Below are 27,084 nucleotides of genomic sequence, written 5' to 3' on the forward strand. Positions count from 1 at the left end.
CCTATAATTCCTATAATTTTGAGATGGTTCAAACTCCTATAAATCGTTAATTTAAGTCCTGTAATTAAACTATAATTTAAAATTTCGTATCCTACAATTCTTATCAATATTTGCGGGGCTATTGGTCCTATAAATCAGTAATTTAAGTCATATAATTATCGTATATACATTTTATGGGTTATATCCTATAATTCCTATAAATGCAGGGTTGGCAAAAAACCGGCTTTTTTAAAATTGAAAAATCCAGTATGGTTAAATCGGGCTGTAACTGGTGGTTTAAACCGGTTAAAACCATTAATAAAAAAATGATCAAATTGCTTATATCAAGCCCTCATTGTTCAAATTTCCCGATTTAAAAATTACGTTTTTGCGCGTGACAGTACCTTTACATTGTGAGATATAGCAGACTTATTTACCCGCTTTTATACCCTAACATGGCAGCGTATTTTCACGCGCAAAATTATTTTAAGATACCCTAATTGCTTATAAGTTAGCTCTCATTACTTGCGACAAAAAGTGAAGGTTAAGTTTTGTCAATGTTTCTAATTAATATCTCAATTTTTTTATAAAAAAAAGTGGTTTTAACCATGGATTTTATTTGGTGGTTAAATCCGGATTAACCCAGGGTGGTTTAATCCAGTCTGGCTGGCTCTTGCCAGCCCTGTATAATATATATATTATAATTATCTTATAAATTTTAAGGTAAATATGTTGGGAACTATTAACTGGAATTCCAAAAAATCTTAATGTATAAGAAATTAGCAAAGAACATACCGCAAAATTACCACGGCATCATCGTAATATAGAAACTAATCCGGAAAAGGAAAAATGAAATCACGAGTTTGATATAAACAGAACAGAGTTCGGGGAACTGCGTTGTGTATAAACAAGCGCGCGATTATCAGGAGTTCCACATCAAAAAAGAGGCCCCATTTGTAATGATTTCGGCACAATTTTTTTCGCAATTCGCGGAACGCCATTTCGGATTACGTTGAGTAGCTCACGTAAGCCACCGTTCTTGGAGAACCTTGAAAAAGGTGTACCGCAATAGCGATTGACCCGGAAAAGTGAACCCGAAAAACGACCGTTTTCACTTTCCATACAAATTTGAGAAAACCGTCAAGCGTAACCAACCGAGCAGTTTTATATCTGTATAATAAAAGTCAATTCTTTGTCAAGTTTATTGAAAAGCTGTCCAAGTCAACAAACTCCTCGACTATCCATTATTGTTACGTAATAGCCGGCATTGGGTAACACCAGAGGTACGAGATCAGTAGTTCTCTCCATATATTGCTAATGTTATACGCTCGAAAGAACGCGTGTTTTTCTGAAACAGGGTTCGTACGAAATTTTCGGATTTCAAATCCCTGACTTATCCAGGTTATCCCTGATTAATTTTTGGCAACATTCCTAACCTTTTTATTAATATTCCTGCTAATTTTCATCATTTCAGGTTTTCATAGGTACGAAGTGAAACAATATTTTTGAAATATCACACACTGAATTATATTTTATAAGATAAGATACTTCATTTTCTCTGCGATGCAAAGTTTAATTGTCTGCTAAGAAAATCCCTGACTTTTTACTATATTATTTAAATCCCTGACTTATCCCCGACCTTTTTCATCAAATTGGAAATTCCTGACTTATCCAGGAAGGGAGAAAAAAAAAACAAATCTAAAACTATTACATTGATAAAATATGGTTTATAAATAAGTATATATTCCTACACAGTGTAGTTTGAATATTTTACATCGTTATATCCTTTCCAGACGATGCTTAGTTTAGTTTTATAAAAGTAGTAATAATAATATGGTACCAGCCTAGGCCCAAGTCATCTGACGACTTTTTTATTTTTTTAATTCAGGTGGCCGGGTTACAGTGCGTAGGAGGGTGGTGGTAAGCCCTTCATGCCACGCGAGCAAACAGCTCCCTACACTAACTATTACTGTAAACCTCAACAAGTTTTCATGTAAATGGGAAACCCCTTGAATCAGTGTGTTAAGTAAGAGGTACACCAAACAGGGGTAAATGCCATTAATGTACAAGAATAATATATCCTAACGACTCTTAAAATTATGCCTGTTGCAAGTACCAAAATATAGCTTACCATGTTTATACGAAAAACGACGCAAGAAGAGTTTATAATGACGATGATAACGCAGTTCGAATACTTTTAGGTTTTAAGACGCGAGTACAACGCGTGATCCGAAGCCAGATGGCTCCACTGATTTTTCATCAGTTTATCAAGTTTTTAAAGTGAAATATTTAGAGTGAATATACGATAATATAGTTATCGTTCGACCCGACAACGTTTATGAAAAGATTTGATATTTTGGTTCACGACTTTAAATGGATTTATTTTGAATGAGACGAAAATTGATGAAATATTGCACGAAGTTTCGGAGAATATACGTTTTAATACACCATATTGAAACGACGACTCTAGGTATTCTAAAGGTAAACGACGCCTAAAGCTCTCTATTTCGTTTCCAGCGTGGCTCCTCGGGAGTTCTTTTAGCGTATGTTTCTTAATTTGACGCCGCAAAATGTCTACCGAATGCGTTTGATGTTTGTTTGGAACGTTTTTCGGCGGCGCTCAAGGATTGAGGTCAGCGACGGCTTCCAGATTGAGATCTCGCTCTACAAACATGATGGCCTTCGTTCGACTTGACGAATCTTCGCGTCCAAGTGACGAGAAGAAGAAAAGAAGATGGCTCTCTCGAAAGAGTCCTCGCGGTATTTGTCTACAATGAAGGAGCTCGATTCGGGAGGCAGTCCTGGCTCGTGGTACCACAGTTCCCGGACCAATTGAAAGGTTTGGAGCGTCGCGCGTGTCTATTCGCGTGCCTCGTCGGGTCCGTGTCTACGGTTGCTTCAGAAATCGGCAAGAGACGAGACGTAATGATAGCATTCGCAGTGTCGAAGAAGCTTGGCTGTGCGCTTTTAGCCTAGCTTAATAGCCAGCCTTTGGACGCTTACGAGACGAAGCCCAGCTTGGATTCTTTACCACCAGCTTGCCTCTCCCCTTCTCACTCTCTCCTTCCTCTGGCTCGCTTCCGACGCTCCTCTATGTCCTACGTAGAGAAAAGAAAAAATATCTTGGTTACCATCATTTGCACCACACGTTTCGTTTGTACGCTTATGGAAGTGCTTTGAGTTTCAAGAGAATCATTTGACATTCTAATTTTACATTCGTGTCATCGGGTTTAACGGAAGCTTGAGGTAACTGACTCCTAGGAGAACAAACACAACACCCCACACAAGGAGAACGCAACCCGTCAAAAGTCGTGGGTTTTCTTGCGTACAATTTTCATTGGTTAGACGCTTTAGCGCCGGCTGCCGTCGGAAGGGGAAAATTCGGAAATTGTCTTCCCCCACGCCCGTAAAACGTTCAGCGTAAAGGCTCGTGACGCTCGTCCAATGAAATTTGTACACAACACTGCCTTAGCGTGTTTAAAGGCTAGCTGCGTTCTCCTTGTGTTTGTTGCTCCTAGCTGACACCTAGGAGCAACAAACACAAGGAGAACCAGGCTAGCCTTTAAACACGCTAAGGCAGTGTTGTGTACAAATTTCATTGGAAGAATCTTTACGCTGAACGTTTTACGGGCGTTGGGGAAGACAATTTCCGAATTTTCCCCTTCCGACGCCAGCAGGCGCTAAAACGTCTAACCAATGAAAAATGTACGCAAGAAAATAGATGACTTTTGACGGGTTGCGTTCTCCTTGTGTGGGGTGCTGTGTTTGTTGCTCCTATAGGGTTGACACTATTCACGTAAAAAGTTATCCGTAGCGCGGGCTTGAAGACTATTTTTCGATTTAGAATTTAGATTTCCTTTAAACAAGAATCAGCTAAGCTAAGCATATTAGCTTAGCTTAGCTGATTTTTGTTTACAGTCGACTTGTGACAAAAATTACCGCTGGCCGGGTTAATAAATTCCGACACTAAGAATATGGGATTTTCGAGATTCTAAATCCTACATTTCGTAGCGAAAGTTAGCTTTCTACAGCTTTTTCGTGACTAACTTTTCACAAAGGAGATTTTAAAGCAGACGAAAATGGTACTTAAGACTAACGACGTAAGTACTAGTTGTAACAAATAATCGAAGAGGTAACGATTTCTATTTTCAAGCCCTACAAATACACCCAAATAAATAGACCTTTTTCAATAGAAGCCATGCAGTCAAAGCGCACCACCTTGTAGGACTTCACGGCGAGCTGTAATCTTGTCAAGCTGTAATCTTCGCGGCTATTCGCGAAAATCATAAAGCCGAGTGTTGTCAAAAGCACATTTTGGAGCCTAAAACCACCCGACCATATATTTGGCGTGACAAAATTCATATAAAGAGAATTGAAAACCCAAGGTCACTCTGAGTAACTCCGGCGTACACTCCCTTGGCCAACCCGTCTCTCCAGCAGTTTTCTTATTTATATTCCTCAACCGATATTTTTGGTACGTCGAAGTAATTAGAAACAAAACTTTAATGGGTTTATTTATTAAGGAAAATGGATATCCGTAAAAAATGTGCGCTTTTCATTGTGGTATAATTCTACAAATTTATGATTCATTTTGAAGGTGCCATTAACATTGTCTAAGCCTTTTTTGGGAGAGTTTGACCTTGATAAAGAAATTAGTTATTACATTTTTAGTTTTGACTAATATTTAATGACAGGTAAAGAATACGCAAAACGAATTGAACTTTGCTTGGCATATATATAGCGTCATTATAACGTGTTTTTGGCAATTCTAATTTAAATCAGCGCCGCTATAATGTCAATATTATTATTCGTAAATATTGGGTGTCTTAAAGGAAATAACTTACACGGATATGCAAGTGTCAAGTTCAAACGAAAACATTATGGTGGATTTACCAAGGTGTAAAATGGTAATTTACAAAGGTGTATTATGGTGGATTTACCAAGGTGTAAAATGGTAGATTTACGAAGGTGGATTATGGTGGATTTACCAAGGTGTAAAATGGTAATTTACAAAGGTGTATTATGGTGGATTTACTAAGGTGTATTATGGTGGATTTACCAAGGTGTAAAATGGTAATTTACAAAGGTGTATTATGGTGGATTTACCAAGGTGTAAAATGGTAATTTACAAAGGTGTATTATGGTGGATTTACCAAGGTGTAAAATGGTGGATTTATCAAGGTGTAAAATGGTAGATTTACAAAGGTGTATTATGGTGGATTTACCAAGGTGTAAAATGGTAGATTTACAAAGGTGTATTATTGTGGATTTACCAAGGTGTAAAATGGTAGATTTACAAAGGTGTATTATTGTGGATTTACCGAGGTGTAAAATGGTGGATTTACCAAGGTGTAAAATAATGGGTTTAGGTAGGATAAGATGGGCTTACCAAGTTACAACAGTAAAAATTAAGTGTAATTTTTGACCAATATTTTAGCTCCAGAATATATAGTATATCAAGCTGTAAAATGGAGGATTTACCATGGTGCGTTTACGAAGAATAGGATGAGATTACCAAGTTTCAATAGGGTAAGTTTTACAAATGGGAAATAGCCTCAAATAGGGTAAGTATAAGAACAGTATTAACAAAATGAAAACATTTGAACACTCATAAGCCACGCGTACCAGTTGGTAAGCGATATTTTACCCTTACATATGCGCTATCCGGCGCCTATAATGTCTGGCCTTATTTATGGCAATCTTATTTACCAAGTAAGTAACGAGTCTTAAATTTATCATTGAATTAAACAGGCAAATTGATCTGATCTAAATATCCCTTAATAAGTGCATCAACTCCTATATATAACATGGTGCATTTATAGCGATATCGTTAAAGTCAGGCGTTTTTGTGAGATATTTACTGGTATAAAGGAGTGTTTCCCCGATAAGACGCAAAAGTTTATTTTCCCGCCAGTCGATAAGATAGCGGTTCAAGGAGTCACTAATAATAATTCAATAATAATGGAATTATCGTTGGAAGCCCATTGTTGCGACTATAAATACGCATCTACTCCCAAGTACGGCTGACAAATATCGAGGTTGAACGCGGTTCAAGATTTTCTTCGGGTGGCGTGATGCCGGATTCTCTGGGAATTGAAATAGTCGTGGTCGGGGGCACGCCAGCCGCCTTCCACGCTTGTAATTGCCCTCTCTAATCAGCGACGGGAAGCGAGTAGCAACAACAGAGGGAACAAGATTAATAGTTTCGCTCTATCTAGACTCTCTAAGATTTCATATTTGTTTATGTTTGATTCTATATCGCTGGTGTCCAAATATTTCCTATTAAATGTTTTAATAGAAATGATAAGCTATACGTCATTGTGGGTGCAAAGGATTATTGGTAATGAAAGGGGTCTATGTTAAGTAAAAGTGTAAATGTTTCCCCCTTGCTTATACTAAAAATGTATTTATTTATAGTTGGAGAGAATGACCGCGGACCACCTACCCCAAGAAGGACTCGCATCAACCTCGAAAAAATGTGGGCTTAAAAGTGAAGCGGCTTTTTTTACAGCAAACAGAAAATTCTTTATTTTACGAAATAAAATTTAAAAAAGTCTTGCGCGAGCCAGCTTCTACAAAACAATTTTTTTTGTCGCGCGGGCACGTCTTTGTACCTTCAAATCTGCCTCTACTTGCCGTGAGATGGAGCGCTCTTAAAAAAGCCGCATCATACTCGAGACATAATTTTTTTAAATTATTTCTAGCGATACATGACCCTCTTGGGGTAGGTGGTTTGTGGAAAGACTAACAAGGAGACTACCCGAGGTGTAACTCACCGATTTTGTTTAAATTCAGGGATTAAGTAGACCTTCACGTAACTTAAAAAACCCCAAAGGGAAAAAATGCGATGGGCTTTAGTTTTACCATGGCAACCGAAAACGTTTTTGACAACTAAAATATTATATTTATCTATGTAAATTAACATAGGAAAATCGAAGATTCTAAGGGTCCCCCGTTATGAAATTATTCAAATTTTTTTTAAACCAATTTGGTTAATTTTGGGTAAATATTAAATAAGATATTTACCCACAATTAACCACCTTTGTTTAAAAAAAATTAAATAATATAGGAATCTTCAATTTTCCAATGTTAATTTACATAGAATATTTTAGTTGTCAAAAACGTTTTCGGTTGCCATGGTAAAACTAAAGCTAATCGCATTTTTTCCCTTTGGGGTTTTTTAAGTTACGTGAAGGTCTACTTAATCCATGAATTTAAGAAAATCGGTGAGTTACACCTCGGGTAGTCTCCTTGTAAGTTTAGGTGAGACAGGGTTCGTACGAAAATTTCTGATCTAAAATCCCTGACTTTTCCAGGTTATCCCTGACCGATTTTTGCCAATGTTCCTGACCATTTTAGTTATATTTTGGACTTTTTTTTAATTATTTAAGGTCAAAAATTCTTTGTTAAAGGGAATATAACCTGCAAATCAATCTTTATGGAAGACCCCTTCAATTTTTCAAATTTCCCTGTACAGTGGCGCCAAATATTTCTAAAGCCAAAGGCAAGAGCGGCCAGAGCTGCAAACGTTGGTGTTCCACACCAAATACCTGAGGTTATATTCCCTTTAATGTGTGGTTTGGTTGACTAACTAAAATCCCTGACTTTTTACGAAATTATTTAAATCCCTGACATTTCTCCTCCATTTTACAGATCCCTGACTTATCCAGGATATCCAGGTTCTGTACGAACTCTGTGAGATGTGGGCAACGTGGTCGAATTTCCCCCACCCGGGGGGCACTCTCTTATTTAAACAATAAATCAGATTTTTAAGTTATAATTTGTATTATACATGTATACCACTGTGGATGGTTTAAAAGGTCAACATTCTTGTTAAAATATCTGGGAATAATTGCACTTACATTACTCTCGCAATCTATCGGTTATTGTTGTACCCGCCAATGGTACGAAATCTTCTTTAAACACAAAGTTACCACGGTTCAAATTTTTATGAAATTTACGAGGACATTACCATGCAATAATTTGTTTTTCGGTCGTAAATGGCTCCCTATACCACATTTTCACTGGGATTGTCATTAAGTAGCTCATTGAGTTGGGAATAAATAGAGGTACAAATAAATCTGGCTAGCGCGGGACCAATTTCGTTCAATATGGAGACTTTTTAAACTATATCGTTCAACCGTGGCGGCATCTGTCTCTAGTGGTGGCAACTATATTGCAATTGAATTTTTGCGCGTATCATATAACTTTACAAAATATAGATGGCGCTACCGCCCAATTATAAAGATGAATATCGTACAGTCTTCTCAGAACAGGTCCCGCGTAACCATGGCAACCGAAATGGTAATTGTAATTCTAGCAGTATTATTCCCAATTCAATGAAGTAAATCGTTATTAAACTTTATTCAAATACACTAACGATTGTAAGTATTTGTGTATTTACGTCATTATAGCGAATTAATGATAATGAATTTACCGTTTTCTTTACTGTTACGTGTAATGTAAAAATTACCATTGCTTAATTACTGTTTCGTTCGACAACCAATGGAAGTGGCATTGATTGTCATAGAACAATAGTTGGTGAATTATTCCTTACCCTCAACGCTCGACAATATATGCATACGTAGATAATACCAAGAATTTATTCAGGTTTGGTGTTTTTATTTGGTTTTTTTTTTTTAACTTTCTGACGATTTACTCAAAATTATTCCCAATTTTTAACTTTCTTACGATTTACTCAAAATTATTCCCAATTTTTAACTTTCTGACGATTTACTCAAAATTATTAACAATTTTTAACTTTCTGACGATTTACTCAAAATTATTCCCAATTTTTAACTTTCTTACGATTTACTAAAATTTATTCCCAATTTATCTAACACGGCGAAACTAAAACCAAAACGTCTTCTTAGCCAAAACATTTGTACATAAACTGAAACTAAAACTATATATTTTAAAGCGATACTGCTAATAGTTAATAGATAACATATGTACACTTAAAATAATGAACAGAAGCGAAAAAATAGTTTAAAAGTAATATAAATCAGTTTTTTTTCATAAAAACCCATCGCATTGCACTAAACCAGCACCCCCTAGAAAATTTCAGTTAGTTGGACCCGCATTGAAATAATTTGGCCCGGGGCCCGAAATGTTTCTGCACGGCCCTGTGTGAAACTATACCTCACTCTAACGGCAAGTATATGACCTAAAAATAATCTTTCAGGGATCAAATCCGAATGACTCTAACACTGGGTAAAACCCTTTTAATATCAGCTCGTCTACTCTCGTCTCCTTGTCCAGCGCCAAGTTGGCAAAAAGCAATTTGCGTATTTTCAATTTAGAGAGATGTTAATTTGTTTTTCTCTGCTCTGCCAAGTATGGGCGTGTTCGCGAATACCTTAGACGCCTAATAACTTATATAGAAGGGAACAAATGAACGGGGAAAACGTCAGAAGGAAATTGCAACCCTTCCCCCTCTTACCAGAGTTGTTTATTGATTTTCTCCGTTGGCTCTGTTTCCTTTTCTCGGGTACGCCTACGCTTATCCATGGCGACCGACACAAAGCTTGATATCGCGAGGCCAATATATATTGGCCGCCAAAATGTAATATTCCTGCGCGCTCTATTTTAATATTGGCAATAAAATAGAACGGTGAACGACCGCCAATGTAGAGATTCAATTTCGAATAATTGTCTTTACAAGGTAAATAAAATAAAATGTTGAAAGTCCGCATGATTTCAATTGCAAGGAAAACTTGGTTTTTTTTTAAGCCAGAAATTAGACCCATATGTGATGAAAATTAAAATAACAAGTATAGTTATTAACTTTTTTGTGTGGATTTCTGTGTTAACAATTCTTTATCATTTAAACCCACCATTTTAGAGGTTTGGTTTTAATTTCATTTTACATGTTTGTTAAGAATACCATTTTATAGCTTTTGTAAAGCCCACATTTTACAGGTTTGGTAAGCCTAACATTTAACTTTGATAAAATTTACCATTTTATAGGTTTGTTAAACCATCCATTTTAGAGCTTAGTTGAACTTACCATTTTACAGGTTTAGTAAACCCACCCTTTTAGAGCTTAGTTGAACTTAGCATTTAACAGGTTTAGTAAACCCACCATTTTAGAGCTTAGTTGAACTAAGCATTTTACAGGTTTAGTAAACCCACCCTTTTAGAGCTTAGTTGAACTCACCATTTTACAGGTTTAGTAAACCCGCCCTTTTAGAGCATAGTTGAACTTACCATTTTACAGGTTTAGTAAACCCACCATTTTATAGCTTAGTTGAACTTACCATTTTACAGGTTTAGTAAACCTACCCTTTTAGAGCTTAGTTGAACTTAGCATTTAACAGGTTTAGTAAACCCACCCTTTTAGAGCTTAGTTGAACTTAGCATTTTACAGGTTTAGTACACCCGCCCTTTTAGAGCATAGTTGAACTTATCATTTTACAGGTTTAGTAAACCCACCATTTTATAGCTTAGTTGAACTTACCATTTTACAGGTTTAGTAAACCTACCCTTTTAGAGCTTAGTTGAACTTAGCATTTAACAGGTTTAGTAAACCCACCCTTTTAGAGCTTAGTTGAACTCACCATTTTACAGGTTTAGTAAACCCACCATTTGATAGCTTAGTTGAAATTACCATTTTACAGGTTTAGTAAACCTACCCTTTTAGAGCTTAGTTGAACTTAGCATTTTACAGGTTTGTTGAACTTATCTTTTTACAGGTTTTTTAAATCCACCATTTTAAAAATTTGTTAAATCCACCATATTATAGGTTTGTTAAACTCACCATTTTAAAGTTTTGATAAACTCACTATTTTACAGGTTTATTAAACCCATGATGTTACATGTTTGGTAAAGTTAAATGATTCCCGTAATGGGTATTAAATTAAATTAAGTTTTACAAATGGGCTTGATATAGCAAAAAAGCTGACCGTTTCAGTGTTTTGTTGGAAATCCCAAATGAAAGGAACAATCCCAGCTTTATTAAATTTTCAAGGGCCTTTGGAAACCTCCCTTAAGACAATTAATGCGTCGTCTGAGTCAAATTCGTTTTTACACTCTAATTGCATCATTCCACTTGTGGCAATCCATTGGCCGCGTGCCTCAGTTATCTCAAATCCTTCCACTCCCTCAATGGAAGGAGGGTTGCTTGAATGGCCCATTGGCCCCTCTACACTAAAAATAGCCCGCTACATCCTTTGACAATGACTGTCATTTTTTTCCAAAAAGGAAGTGACACCTACAATGTCGAACCATAGCTAACCTCCCGTTTCTTCACTTGGCAGGAAACGCGAAATTTCATTCAATGTATATATTTAATTTTTTTACAACGATTTTATACAATTTTATTGACGCAAACCATGGTTTATGGATTTATTTATTTTTAAATTGAAAAATATTAATTATTTGATTTTAATAATTTTTTGTAATTGTTTTAAATCGGATTTTTTTATTTTAAATGATTTAAATGGGATTTAATGTTTTATTTAAATGGGATTTTCTATTTATTTAAATGGGATTTTATATTTTTTATTTAAATGTGATTTTATATTCAATTTAAATGTGATTTTCTATTTTATTTAAATGTGATTTTCTATTTTATTTAAATGTGATTTTATATTTTAATTAAATGGGATTTTCTATTTAATTTAAATGTGATTTTATATTTTATTTAAATGGGATTTTCTATTTAATTTAAATGGGATTTTCTATTTTATTTAAATGTGATTTTATATTTTAATTAAATGGGATTTTCTATTTAATTTAAATGGGATTTTCTATTTTATTTAAATGTGATTTTATATTTTAATTAAATGGGATTTTCTAATTATTTAAATGGGATTTTCTATTTAATTTAAATGGGATTTTATATTTTAATTAAATGGGATTTTCTATTTAATTTAAATGAGATTTTCTATTTGATTTAAATGAGATTTTCTATTTGATTTAAATGAGATTTTATATTTTATTTAAATGGGATTTTCTATTTAATTTAAATGGGATTTTATATTTTATTTAAATGTGATTTTATATTTTATTTAAATGGGATTTTCTATTTAATTTAAATGGGATTTTATATTTATTTAAATGTTATTTTATATTTTTATTTAAATGGGATTTTATATTTTATTTAAATGGGATTTTATATTTATTTAAATGGTATTTTCTATTTTATTTAAATGGGATTTTTTATTTCATTTAAATTGGATTTTTTATTTCAGTTGATTTAAATCGTATTTATTAAAATTGATTATATTGATTACTACCAATTGTATGTCTCTTTTGCTTGAAAATTTTAATAATAATTTGCCTGCGATGGTTATGTAAACTAAAATTAAATTAATCTTAATTAAATTTAATTACTACTTGAACGGAACTTTTCTAGGAATTGGCATAGCTGGAGAACTTAATTGTGAACATTTTCACAAATAAATTCCAGTATAATAGACGATTTCAATCAATGATTTTTTTAAATAACTTTATTTAAATCAAACAACTTAGTTTTAACCATGAAGTTTACGAATTTCTACACAAACAAAAACTTCGATCTGAGCTTAAATATTTTTGTCTTTAAAACGCCCTGAAGGAAGTTGACTTCTTTGAAAAAAAAAAACGTTTAATTTTTTATGATTATTCTGTTATTAAATTACCTGGAGCGGATCCGCCTTTAAGAAATCCTTTAGCGTCTTAAATAACAAAAATTTTGAGCACGAGAAATTTCTGATATTATTATCGTCGCTATCATTTCATTCCCAACTTCGTTATCAATATTTATATATATCGAATATTTAATTAAGCGGAGTTTTATCTTTTATCAAGATAGTAGGCCAAAACCCCTGTAAAAGTGTTTCAACCGCGGATGGCCTACTTTTTTCCACTCCGGATCGATTGTCGATTGATTAGAAAAGAACAATGTTAGTTTCGTTTAGGGTAATATGAAAGACGATAAATATTGTATTAGTAAACTATATATTATCCGAATGACAAGGCAAAATATGGTGTAAACGGAATCGGGATTAATTACACCTTTACCTGGAAGGTAGGTGTATACGAAAATTATAATAAAAACAATACGCGAAACGAAATGGACATATGCTTAAATCAAAACCATTTATATTTGATTACTCACCAGCTGCTATTGTTGACGGAATAGAATCTGGAGGATTAAGATGATAAATGCGAGTGTCGAAGTTGGGTCAATACCACGTCTGATGAACTAACAAATTGTCCTAGTGTTATTCACCTAATACGATTGTTTCGCCCGAAAATTGCGGACTTTTATCCGGAAAATGGCGGCTGAAGGTTGAACCAACTCGTTTAAAAATTGGTCGAACCTTTAGCCCAAATTTGCCGTTAACAACTTCTAACTCCTCCTATTTACGATGAACGTGGGGTGAAAAAGCAGTCATGTCTCCACGAAAATTAGCTTCCTAGATTTTCCGACTACCTCATGCCGTCTCGCCAACCTCGGTTTTGTAAATACAAATGTTGATTTTTAACAAACTATCTTCTGACAAGAAGAAATGACTTTTCGCGTCAACTGTCCGCTCCGGAATAACTCAATTGTCCAGGCAGTCCATAGCCAGCGAAGGTAATATTTTTTTCCCGCGTATAGATTAGCAGCGCGTACTATAGCGATTTCGATCCGTCGATCTAACTTTAGCCCTAATTTCGCGGCGCGAAAGAAATTTAACGGAGAGACACGAGAGTACGAAAGGCGCCAACTCGGGAAAGCCGCGTAAGATTGTAACGCGCTCCTATCGATTCTCGAAACACATCCCCGGTTGCTATAAACGACGAGGTACCGCCTTTAAACAAGATGGCGGCCTCGAAAACGCGCCTTCCGTCAACCGCGTAAGCCTCGTTTGGCAGTACCGAGAAAGGGCCGGCAACAGCGCGACACGCCGGGATAAAACTATCAGATGACGGACGCCATTCCAACCTAGCGGAGAAACTACGAGAGGCGGAGAAGGGGATGAAGGTAGGGGTTGAAAGGGGGGCGACAGACAGACGGACGGACTGGCTGCGTTTAACGGCTGACGTAACAACCGCTGTAGAGCGCAAGACCGGATAGGGAAAAGAATTTTTTCGCTAAACATCGTATAGTACCATAACTATGGATTAATGACTATTTTCCACCCACCTTTAAATGTTGTTAAGGGAGCGCATGCGCGGTTAATTTTTACATGGCGAATTGTAGATAGCGTTTCGTAGCGGGGAGGGAACGCGGTTGGTGTGACCGGCTTTTGGCTTCTATTTTGACAGATGGTTTGTGTTTACCCTGAAAGTTAACGCGTGCGGCGTGCCAACGAGACTGGATAGAGAGAAGGAATTGGAAAAAAAAAGGATTTTAACCCCGTTTTCGTAAAGGATAAAAATGTCTGTGGTTTCCAATATATTAATATATGTTTTGGGATAAAATATTATAAACTATTACGTTTGACCCCGTCTGCTATACGTTACCTACTGACTGACTGGCGTTTTAATTTCTACTGCTCAAGAACCTAAAGTATACCGTACGATATTTCTCAAATTGTTGATATTGTTATTTTAATATTTTTAAAATAATTTTGGGTTTTCTTTAGTAAATTTAAAGAGTTTTTAAAGTCGGTGAAATATTGACCTAGATTGGAAACGACTTGTTACCAAAATAGCTAAGCTTGTCTCATCAATGTAAAAGTCTGGACAATTTTTTTTGCAAACTGTAAAACTTATTTGTTTGGTAAAAATTTACGTAAAACCTGAAGATGAAGTTATCCATGTCCCTTTTTTCCTTTACAGGTCCCTAGAATACTTAAAAGTCCTTGCTTTTCTTAAAGGTCCCTAAACCATCTAGATTTGGTCCCGAAAGTACTAAACCACCAGCTGCATTAAAAGGGCAGTTGACAAAATGCTCATACCGATTTTGTTCAAACTCAGGGCATTGGTAGACCTTCATGTAACTTGAAAAATCCTAAAGGGATTTTATTCAATGGGCAACGGGTTTGCCATGGCAACGAAAAATGTTTTTGACAACAACAAATGGAAATTTTCCCATTGAAAATAACATGGGATTTTGACCGATTCCCCCCCCCCCCCCTGTGAAACATTTTACAAAATTGAAAAAAAAATTAAAATACCAAAATTATAAAAAAATTTATAAAAATTGACGAAAAAAACCAAAATTGGTCACATTTTAATCAATTTTTTAAATTTTTTTCACAGGGAAATCGGTCAAAATCCCATGTTATTTTATGTTGTCAAAAACATTTTTCGTTGCCATGGCAAACCCGTTGCCCATTGAATAAAATCCCTTTAGGATTTTTCAAGTTACATGAAGGTCTAGTAATCCCCCGAGTTTGAATAAAATCGGTGTGTAACACCTCGGGTAGTCTCCGTATTAGTACACAAATCGCCTTTTGAGATAATTAAAAACTAAATCAATTTTACCCTATTTTTTATCGTTAAATATTGCTTTTTTTCTTAGTGAATATTATTTTTTAATATGGCATAAAACGGATGTACAATTCTTGTAAAATCTGTGTCAGCAAGTTTATTCTAAAGCTCCCATCGTCATTCTCCGTAAATAAAGTAAATATTTAGTTGGTTGTTTTAGTTTGTTGTTACTATGTCCAATAAAATTCTATACCAACTCCATAGAGTATCTCAACGTGTTCCGAAATATTAAACTTAGTAAAACTTTATTTTTATGGAATTGCTCTGGTAAACATGCAATCTTAATTAGCTCGCAATAAATAAGTATATAGCTAAATTATTCAAATATTTACGAATATTTTGCTTTTAAAATAATCTTTCTAATTTGTTATTCATAACTTGACTAGTGCTCTTCATAATCCCGATATTTGCAAGTTAAAACTACTTCTAGAAATCTCAATGTTGCGAAGATGAAATATATGAACGTTGTATCGTTAAAAGCGTTCTTCCTAGTTTGCATAAACTCGTCGCGTCTGCAATTCGATAGTTTCCTCGTTCTAAGTGGCGTAAACAAGACGCTAAATTTGCAAGTCTGAAGGCCATTGAGAAACAACTTTTCGTCGAATAATCCTAGACTGCTCGATGAAAACCAGAGATTAATCTGACGATGCCAATGGAGTTGCGTATAATAAATTAAACTTATTTGGTGGTGGTTCATTAGGTGCCAAAAACATACCCTGTTTCTATTCTCGACGAGATATATTGACTATTCTCCAGATGGAAGAATTTTATTAGTTACACTGTTTTTCTCTCCAATATTTCCTTTTTCCGTACGATTTATGACCTAATTTATTTCAACATTCCTCGTGGTTTGTTTTGACCATAAAAAGGACTACATTTCACCGTAACTGATTTGTTGATCCGACGAATTTCACAGGCTTCAGGGTGAGGTTGTCTCCTGACTTTACAGATGGGGGAGGGAGATTTATTAGGATGTTACTATCCCCCCGCCTAATACCGCTACTGAGTATACCGTTGACGGGAAATTTATCTTCAAGGTCGGATATATTTTGGGTTTCGCTTGAATTTGCTAATCGTAATTTTACATTTTCTATCTTTGTTAACCGCGTACTTATAAAAACAGCTTCGATTAAGAAATTTAAGAAATAATTTGTATTTCTTGCGAAAAATGTGAATATACCAGTTGCTTTAGTAGAGAAACCTTACACGTCATAACTTAAAAATGTGGCTCTCTTTACACCGTACGCAATTACGTTGAATTTCGGGATATTTCTTTTTCTAAGTTTCTAACCTTAAATTTCAATAGTTTTTGGGTGCGTCACTGCCTTAAAAAATTGAAAATTGTCGATTCACGTTGACGATAAATTCCGCTCGTAATTTATGAATTACGCGTTTGTTTACGTTTAACGGAATAAATTAGATCGCGAATAATAAACGAAAACTATCCACAATGTGTGAATACTTCGTCACTTAAAATAATAACATTTTATTTAAAAATAAAAAATTACGAAAAATCAATTTTTGTTCCAGTAGCGAAGCAAGGATCGAGTATTGTTTAGCTTGTTGAAATAATGGAAACTTTGCTCGTGTACGGTATGCAACCAGTGTTTCCTTTTAACCAGGTACCCTTATTTTACATTTTAATTAGGCTTAGCAAAAACGCGATGAAAGTTGGGGGGCCGAAAATTAACATTTTTACTTGGCAACTCAGCATATGGACGGAACATCCGTTTCCTTACTTCCGCCTTTATATTTCAATGGCGGTCACGTGGTTCAAAACGTCACAAACAGGATGTTCCGTCCAGAGGTCTCACTTAAACCTCATATGCGGCCCCTCTTTTGTTATGGGTCTATTATTCCAACACGCACACAGTATCTTGCAGGTCCCCTGGCTCTCGGAAATATTACTTCTTGGCGATTTTCTTGAAGATGTTTTATTGTAGCGCCTATTAAAAACAAAAACAATTGTACATAAAACCATACTTATCGGGGAAGACACTCCCCCCCCCCCTTGGCTACGCCACTGAACTTTTCGTCTGATTTTTAATTCCGCATGCCGAAAATGTCTCTGTTTTTCGATCCGCCGGCATTGGGAGAATGGAAAATTTCCACTCCGGTAGGGGCGGGGCTAGCAGGCCACTTGACGGGACTGAAAGTGACGTTTAGATCTTCACGGTGATGTCGAACCGGCCGCGGGCATTCTAACGAAAAGAGCACGTTCCCCTTAGCGCCCCCTCCGCTTCAATAACAACGCAATGTTTTGATGGAAATGGTCCCGGGAAGAGTCTTCCCGTTCAAGGCCCGCCATGGCTAGCGTCTGTTGTTGTCACACTTTGCGCGGCAGACATTCGTATTTCTTCAGACCGTTCTGACGAAGCGTTCGGGCCTTGAATGCGCGGAATCCCTTCATAATGGAAGCCTTTCATATTATTCCCGGCGAAACAAGACGTACCACACTAATTTTTGTTATATTTGTTGTTTAGGTTGGGCTTAGGTGTCATTTTTTCGCATATTTGTTAAATTTTCTGTGATATTTCGATTAAAAGTTACGGTATTTAAGAATTGGTGTTAAAAGTCAGAGAATTTTAAGAATTTCTAAATAGTCCGGAAAAGTCAGCGAATGTAAAAATTTGGGTAAAAAGTCAGGGAATTTTAAGAATTTCTAAATAGTCCGAAAAGTCAGAAAATTTAAAAATTGATCTAAAAAGTCAGGTAATTTTAAGAATTTCTAAATAGTCCGGAAAAGTCAGCGAATGTAAAAATTTGGGTTAAAAGTCAGGTAATTTTAAGAATTTCAGTCTAAATAGTCCGGAAAAGTTAGAAAATTTAAAAATTGATCTAAAAAGTCCGGGAATTTTAAGAATTTGTAAATAGTCCGGAAAGATTAGGGAATTTAAAAATTGATCTAAAAAGTCCGGGAATTTTAAGAATTTGTAAATAGTCCGGAAAAGTCAGGGAATTTAAAAATTGATCTAAAAAGTCAGGGAATTTAAAAATTGGCCTATAAAGTCAGATAATTTTATGAATTTGTAAATAGTTGGGGAAAAATTAGCGAATATAAAAATTGGGGTAAAAAGTCAGGGAATTTTGAAAATTTCTAAATAGTCGAGAAAAAGTCAGAATATTTAAAAAATGACCAATAATATCAGAGATGTTTAAGAATTTGTAAATAGTCCGGAAAGGTCGGGAAATTTTAAAACTGGTAAAAAATTTTAAGAATTTGAAAATAGTCGGAGAATGGTCAGGAAATTTAAATTTATGGTGAAAATTATATGATTTGGATCTCAAAAACTAAGGTTTAGCGTTGTTGTAATTTTTTAAGTTAAACCATAACCCGAAGAATAAGTAAGTTCGTTAACATCTGATAAAAATAAAATATAGTCGGGGAATTTAAATCCGAAAATATTGTGGCAATACTGATGTATCCAGTTATTTCAGCCATGAGGTTGTTAAAATTATTGTTAGCCCCTCGTAGGTAGCTTCTCCCAGAACACCGCTGCGAAACGGGTGGAACACTTCTACAGGCGTTTTGGTCTATTTTTTAAAATGTTATCAATTATTTTGGTTGTTCCTTCACTGATGACACTGATTCTACATAAGAAAACGACTAAAAATACAATGTAATTTATTTAATGCAAGAGTTAATTTTAAATTATTTTTAATTAGACAGTTAAATTGAATTAATATTTTTTATAACGTACTGTGAAATTAAAAGCAAAATATAAAAAATACGACCTAATTTAATTAATTTATGCGATATTAATTTTTTATTTAAAATATTTTTAAAGGAATAGTAAAATTTTATTAATATGTATATTTTTAGTATTAAAATGTAATACAAAGTAAATGAATTTTAAGAATTTGTAAAATTTCAGGTAATTTAAATTTATCTGGAAATTTTTATAAAGTTGAAGCAATTTTACTATAGTCCTGTGATTATTATAAACTTGTTGGTAATTTATTAAATGTTGCAATTAAAATGCTATTATCACCCTACTAATAAAATATAAGATAACATAATTCATTTACTTATTATAAAAATAAAATATAAAGTAAATTTTTTTCAATTTTTTCCTTGAAGAGATCAGGGAAAATCTCTGAAAATGGTCCGGAAAAACCAGGAAATTCAATCTGAAAATAGTGTGGCAACCCTGTACTACGAAATGAAACGAAAACAACAAACATACACCTTTTGAAATTTGAATAAGCAGCCCGATTGTTCAAATAATAATAATAATAATGTAGTGAGTAGGGGAAAACGTAAATACAATTTTAATGAATTCGCGAAATGTAATCGGCCTTTGTATATTTCGGGAGTAAAATTTTACCATTTTTCTCCGTCTCGTTTTTGGCTCGAGATACGCGGTGTATAAGGCAAAAAAACCGCAAGGCTGTTCGTTGAATTCCACGAAGGACGCGATCAGTGTATACGTTCAAGGTTTACATTTTTGGGGTTGATATATCGTCCCAATAAACAATGTGCTACCTGTTGCCGTAAAATAGACGGTAACGTAAATACGCCTTTGTTGTGCAAAATTTTAAATTGGTTTTAGAGTTGTTAATTTTCCGGAAAAATGAAATGCGGAAAATTTTCCGAAATTCGAAAAAAAAAATTGAAACATAAATTACTTTTTAAAGGTTTTAATGTTTTCATCTTTTTATCGATATAAAATGTCTAATAACAGTAAAAATATTACAAAAAATTAATAGTGTTACATTTTTAATCAGTTTAAACTAGACTAGAGGTTTAGTTTTACTTTTAGATTCGAAAAAATGAGGTGAAAATGCCGCTTTATTTAAATTTGCAAACAATATTAGACTAATGGAATGAAAATCTTTATTATTTTTTCGGAAAAATACGGAAAATTTTCCGTAAAAAAGGCCTCGGTCATTTTCTGGACAATTTTCCGACTTAAAACACTTAATTGTGGATTTAAACCAATTTTATTCCAAATGTGGATTAAATAACCTAGTTTTATCAGATTTGGTTCAATTTTACTTAAATCATTGATAAAAATCCGGTAATGGGGAATAAAAAATCGATTAAGATTTAAATCAAGTGTTTTTAAATCACATAATGAGGAATAAAATCAATTAAAATTTTAATCCGTTTGACTTAAATCAACATTTCAATCAATGCTTCAAATCACATACTGAGGAATAAAAATCAATTAAAATTTAAATAAATTGGACTTAGATCAACATTTAAATCAAGTGTTTTTAAATCATTTATTTCAATGATGGAATAGAAAATTGGCAAAATAGGTTCTAAAACAATTCCAATGCAAAACAAATCAGAGAAAACTAAAATATTTTATGATAAATTAAATTTCATTAACATTTAATTTTATTTTACGTTTTATAACCTATTTGCGACCGAAAACTATTACCACGCCCCCTATGGTTCGCCATTGAAAGCTAGATAGGTAGCGGCTAAAGCAGACGCTATTAGCTTTTACTCATCGTTATTCGTAAATTTAACTTTATAAATATTGATACTTGGATTTTAATATAATTTTGGCATCGTTTGCTTATATTTTGATAAGTTTTTTTTAAAGAGAAAACGTTTTTATGACTTTTTAATTGGTCTGTAGCAGACGCCCTAGATCATAGGCGCTACCTCCGAGAAGCAAGCACCGTTACGCCACCTAGACTCTTTTCGGTCGCGAATAGAAGTATTGTATCCATTATTTAGACTGAAAAAAACAATTAATTGTTTAAAAATCAATAAATTAAAAAAATCCGATTTAAATAAAAAATCGATTAATTTGGTTTTTATACTTCAATATATTTAAGAAAATGTATTAACTTAAGTTCTCAAGCAATGTCAATTCAGAGCCCACTAAAAATTAGTAATATAATTATATTAAATTAAATTTATATTTTAGTATACCTACCCGCTATGGTATTAAATATATAACAATAAAAAAATCAATTAAAATCCTATATAAATCAAATAAATCGGATTTTTTAAATCAACAACAGTGAGTAAAACGTTTGGATGAATTAGAATTAAATAAATTGTGTAAGGTAATTGATTACATCCAGAAGCAACACGGGAGTAAATTCCTATACCGTTCCCTGATAATCAAATATTGGCCTGGGGACAGGAACTGTTGGCCCTCCCCCTACCGGTACTATTAGGCAGATCCCAGGTCATTGACCCGGCAAATGGTGTTTGCGCACCCCGCCGAATAATAAACAAAGATTTTTTTCGATCATCCGCCGAGAAGAAAGAATATAAGGAATATTTGAGGTTCTCGGGAAAATTTTCCACAACCTTTTTTTACGGTGACGTCAAACGAAAATTTATAACCAGATTTTTTTTTGAAAAATCTTAAGGAAAGAAATTACGTGGATACCAAATTCCTGACATCATCTTCCAACGGAATATTTTTCGGTCGCTACACTTAATAGTTAATATTTAACTATATTAATAGACCACGGGGGCTGTTTCTCAGACTATGTTCTACTTTCAACCGCCGAATTTATTACTGGCGTAGATTAGAGAGCTGCAATTAGTGAGCAGAAAGGTTATTATTCCTTCACATTATCGTAAAAAAAAATTGCATTGCCATCCCATTCTAGTTCAAAAATTCGTCTCCCAGCAATTCCCATTCCTTTTCATGTAGTTTTCTCATTCCCGCCCATTCCCGATTCAACATATTGTGGCAAATTGAAATTAAGTTCCCGACCATTCTCGAAATTCTCATTCCCATTTCAAAGTATTGCGACCGGATTGAAAATTAATTAATTCCCTTTCCCAAAATTCCCATTCCCGATTCAAAGTATTGTGAGCAGATTGAAATACCATCCCAAAAATTTTTCCCTTCCCGATTCAAAGTATCGTGAACAGATTGAAATTACATTCCCAACCATTCCTGAAATTCCCATTAATTTCCCGATTCAAAGTATTGTGAACAGATTGAAATTCCATTCCTGACCTTTCCTGAAATTCTACTTCCCATTTCGAAGTATTGCGACCGGATTGAAAATTAATTAATTCCATTTCTCAAAAGTCCCATTCAAAGTATTGTGAGCAGATTGAAGTACTCCATTCCCGATCATTCCTGAAATTCCCCTTCCCATTTTGTGACTGGATTGAGCATTCATTCCATTTCGTAATATTCCCATTCCCGATTCAAAATATTGCGAGCAGATTGAAACTCCACTCAACCCAATTCCCGAAACTCCCTTTCCCGATTCAAAGTATTGTGAATAAATTGAAATTACATTCCCAACCATTCCCAAAATTCTCATTACCGAACTTAAAAACTACGTTTTCCAAACATTTCCTAACCGAAAATAAAATCTTATTCTGCGGTATTTCCAAGATTACCGTGGTAAATGGTAAAACAAAACCGTTTCCATGCAGCTCTCTACTATAGATATTGCGTTGATTTCTTAATAAAATCTATTTAAAATTATTAGAAATAATATTAAAATATTATTTTGAGGATTCACCGTTTTGTAGTTAATGTAACTGGTATATTGCATCCAAGTTAGTTCTTATTTTGTTTGATTGTTTCAACTTTATCAAAATCAGATTAACTGACATTTTTAAGCATCTAAAAGCTGCTTTACAGTAATCTGAAGAAAATAAAATTAAATAAAAATTAATATATTGTTTACTTTACGTGAAGTACTAGTAACGCTTATTTTTTTAAATGTTTTAGAATAAAATCAAAAATATTTTCTCTAAATGTTTTTATTATTAATTACTAAGCCAACATAATGTTTTTATAAAACGTGTTACAGGTATTCTGTTTGATTTTCAAATTAAAAAGCAGATCAGTTAACATATTCAAATAAAACTAATATATTTTATCTGATCAGATAAGATAAACATGTTTTCTTTGTTATCAGAAGCAGGTACGGATATTCCTTAACAGTTAGAAAGGGTAACCACTAAACCTACATCAAAATGCCTTTAGTCGTTCCGATTTTGAGATTTCAGTTCTTAATTTAAAATCTGCATTTAATAATGTTCACGTTCCTTTCTTCTAAAATTAAATATAATTATAATTATACAATTATTATATTATTATATAATTTATTAATACGAAATAAATTTTATCTCAGCTTTTTCAAGATTTTAGAATAACAATTAGAACATATTTTTTAAATAAATTCTAAAATGAATTATTCAACATAAGACTTGTTTCTCGTAAAATTTTATATTTAAAAAAATACGAATTTTTATATAAATTTATTCAAAGATGGTCTAGTCGTCTCAAAATCGTTAAACATTAAAAAGTAAAACTTTTATTATGGAATAAAAAATTTCCAACTCGTAACCTTGGCCTTGAAAATGGCATAATGTCGTTAAATAGAATGGAATGCGATAAACCATAAAAAATTATGTTTTGCCGCGAAAACCACGTAACTACCGTCGCTCTATTTTACACTATTTCGCCGGTTGAATATTTTAAAATTAGAGATCCGTGTTATTTCTAAATTCATCTTGATAATTAAAAAATGCTTTAATATTAAAATAATTTGAGTTTTATTATAAAGAATTTAAATTAATAAGAATAATAATAATTAGCTAGACCAATACCCAAGGCAACACCTTAGGCTTGCGTGGCATGAAGGGCTTGCCACCACCCTCCTACGCATTGTAACCCGGCCACCTGTTTAAAGGCATTAAAAGTCTCAAGATGACTTGGGCCTAAGGTGGTACCTTGGGTATTAGCCTAGCTGATTATTATTATTATTATTATTTGTCATATAGCGACTTTAATGCTATTTTTCACCCCGTGCCACAAGCTGGGATGGTACCAGGCTCTTCTTGCTGCGAGGTGAAAGTGCTAACTGCTAACCACTCCGGGGTTAGCTAACCATTATTCGGGGTATTAATGTATTTTACAATTATCTCATCCTACTTGATATTTGCTCTATAGCGTCGCCTGTTTATATTCTATAAAAAGAACATTTTGAAACGGGTTACGTAAAAAATTCATTTCGAGGATGTTGAAAAACCTGATATTCAAAGTGGACCCGGTTTTAGCTGGAAATCGTGAGAAACAAACGGATGCTGTTTCGCGGTTTCCATTTTCGGTTGATAGCTCTACTTAATGTATGGGTTGGGTAAAATTTGTAGGCCCTTGACGAGCTGCAGTTTCGCGCTGTCCTAGCCTTTAACAGTAGTGTCAACCTTTGATGGGTGCGGTCTTATAGTACGCGGTCATTTCAAGGTTAAATCCCGCTAGCGTTCGGCCTACAGAAGAAAAACAACTTTCACTTGCCACGAAGCATTCAAACAGCCGCCATCTTTAAATAGCTCAGAGGTAGAATAAAAATGAGCTTTATTTCCGTTTGGATTTTTACGGGTCCAAGGTCAATTGTGTTGCCAATTCGCTTTCTACAAACCGCACATTTTGATCATTACATCCGTATTGTCAAAATTTATTAACCAAAAGTAAGTTTTTTTTTGGAGTTGGCCTCAGTAATAACTATATTATACCATGGACATTAGTATATCTGTCCATGATTATACATAGAACAACAACGGGTTAAATGTATCCCGTCAATAATGTGAACCAGATCGAGTCATTCATAAATTGGTCTGATTAATCGTGGTCGCGGTAGGCCAATGGTAGTGGCGTTGGGACGGTAATTCAAAGGTCGTAGGTTCGATTCCTGCCCGAGGTGAAATGATTTTTCTCAATCACTCTGGTATGGCCAGAGCCGTACCTAGCCCAAATGGTGCCCTGGGCAAAAAACAAAACAAAATGGCGCCCCCAGAACCTTAGGTAGAAATTTTTATTTTTCAATATCCAATTGAAATTAAAATCTTTGATTTTGCGCCCCTAAAACTTTGGCGCCCTGGGCCACTGCCCCGCTCGCCCTACTCAAGGGACGGTACTGGGTATGGCACCACACGCAGAGGTATTCCTTGGTTTAAATGAAACTTCGAATTAAAAATTCCCGCGTAATAACCAAAATAAATTATCATTGCTATATTTTACGCTTCTGGTAATATCGATTATAGGAAAACGGCGTTAACAATGGTCTTGAGATAAATTATTCTGTCATTTTGAATTGTCATTTAAAACGCTTTATTTGAGAACATACCTCGAACTTTTCCATTTTGCTTTCAAAAGAAATTCTATATAGGACAGATTATAAAAACAAAATATGTCAATGGCTAGAGAAGTTTTAAATTTTTTTAAACGAATTTTGATGGCTGTAAATTTGATTTCAATGAAAATAAAAATCTATTTCTGGAGTGTATTCTAAATGAAATATGTTGGCAAGGGCTCAAAACGGTCGTGTTGGTTCGGGCAACGCTGTGGCCGGGTGGAATGCGCTCTCGGAGAACCTCAAACTTGGCAACCAAATTGCTCGCGACGATGTTCGCCTTAACGACCCTAAAACGAAGCCCTCCCCCCTCATCCAATCTTGGCATTCCAGTCTTTGAGATGACGAGAAAGGGGTAACGTGCCCGGGCCTAAATCCTTCCAAATTTTGTGTGGGCTTAGATCTACTCTTTAAATTACTTCTTTGGCGTATCACGTGGTACAAGTACCCAAGTTGGCGAAGAGAACACGTGATAGAGGGGACTCAATCTAAAAATATAGAATCCTTGAACTGTTCAACTAGTCCAGTGGATCAGCCACGATGTCGGAACGTGTTTAACGTAATCTAGTGTTGGAAGTCGGAATATTTTCCTTATTTTTTCCGAAAAAAAATTAAAAAAGTTTTCATTCGATGATTAGTCTAATATATTGTTTGCAAATTTAAATAAAGCGGCATTTTCGCCTCATTTTTTCGATTCAAAAAGTAGAACTAAAGCTCTAGACTAGCTTTAAACTGATTAACAATGTAACACTATTAATGTTTTGTAGTATGTTTACTGTTATTAGAAATTTTATAAAAACTTGTAGAGGTTAACGTTAATAGTTAGTGTTGGCTCGCGTGGCATGAAGGGCTTTCCATCACCCTCCTACGCATTGTAACATGGCCACCTGAATTAATGACTTTAAAAGTCACTTGATGACTTAGGCTTATGGTGGTGCCAAGGGTATTAGCCTAGCTGATTATTATTATATCGATAAAAAGTAAAAAAATTAAAAACCCTTAAAAAGTAATTTATGTTTCAATTTTTTATTTTTCTGATTTGCGGAAAATTTTCCACATTTTATTTTTACGAAAAATTAACAACACTAACGTAATCATTAAACAGGTTAAGCTATCCCTTGAAAACGCGAACGGGTGAACTTGTAGGATATTCGATTGTATTAAATTAAGCTACGCGGATACACTCACTACAAGTTTACCCTACACGTTTTTGAGGGGTGGCTTAACCCGTTTATAATTATATCCACCTGGTTTTTCTTCTTGTTACAGACGGATTCATATTAGTCAGGGGAGAAGATGCTTTCAAAGGGGTAATGCCATACAGATATTCACAAATTGCTTACAGGGAAACAAACATTTAGAGCGCCTTTAAAAAGATTAAAAAAATATTGTTAAAACATCAACAGATTGAAAACTACTAACCGTTTATCCTGTGATGTTGTTCCAAATAGCTTAAATTGTTAAAACACTAAAAATTAAGTAATATAAATAAATATATTATATTTTCATAATGTGAGCTACGTAATTGCCGAGGCCTAATAGTCTTTTAAGACTTGGTTACGCATCTATGTAAACATCGATATTATGATAAATATATTAAAATTGAAATTGACA

General features: G+C 34.3%; 1 protein-coding gene across 1 annotated transcript in view; it reads right to left on the reverse strand.

The window, feature by feature from the left end:
- LOC149927385 (protein FAM13A) overlaps positions 1-13,695 on the reverse strand; it is a 47,751-nt gene extending 34,056 nt beyond the window's left edge. Inside the window, exons 1-2 of the mRNA XM_090159440.1 lie at positions 13,082-13,695; positions 2,111-3,077 (exon numbers count right to left, since the gene is read on the reverse strand). The gene's annotated coding sequence lies outside the window, so the exon portion shown is untranslated. The remainder of the gene's footprint in view (positions 1-2,110; positions 3,078-13,081) is intronic.
- Positions 13,696-27,084: the final 13,389 nt, after the last annotated feature.

The sequence above is a fragment of the Leiobunum rupestre genome, chromosome 9 (genome assembly GCF_980474605.1).
Source record: "Leiobunum rupestre chromosome 9, qqLeiRupe1.1.hap1, whole genome shotgun sequence".
NCBI classification, from domain to species: Eukaryota; Metazoa; Arthropoda; class Arachnida; order Opiliones; family Sclerosomatidae; genus Leiobunum; species Leiobunum rupestre.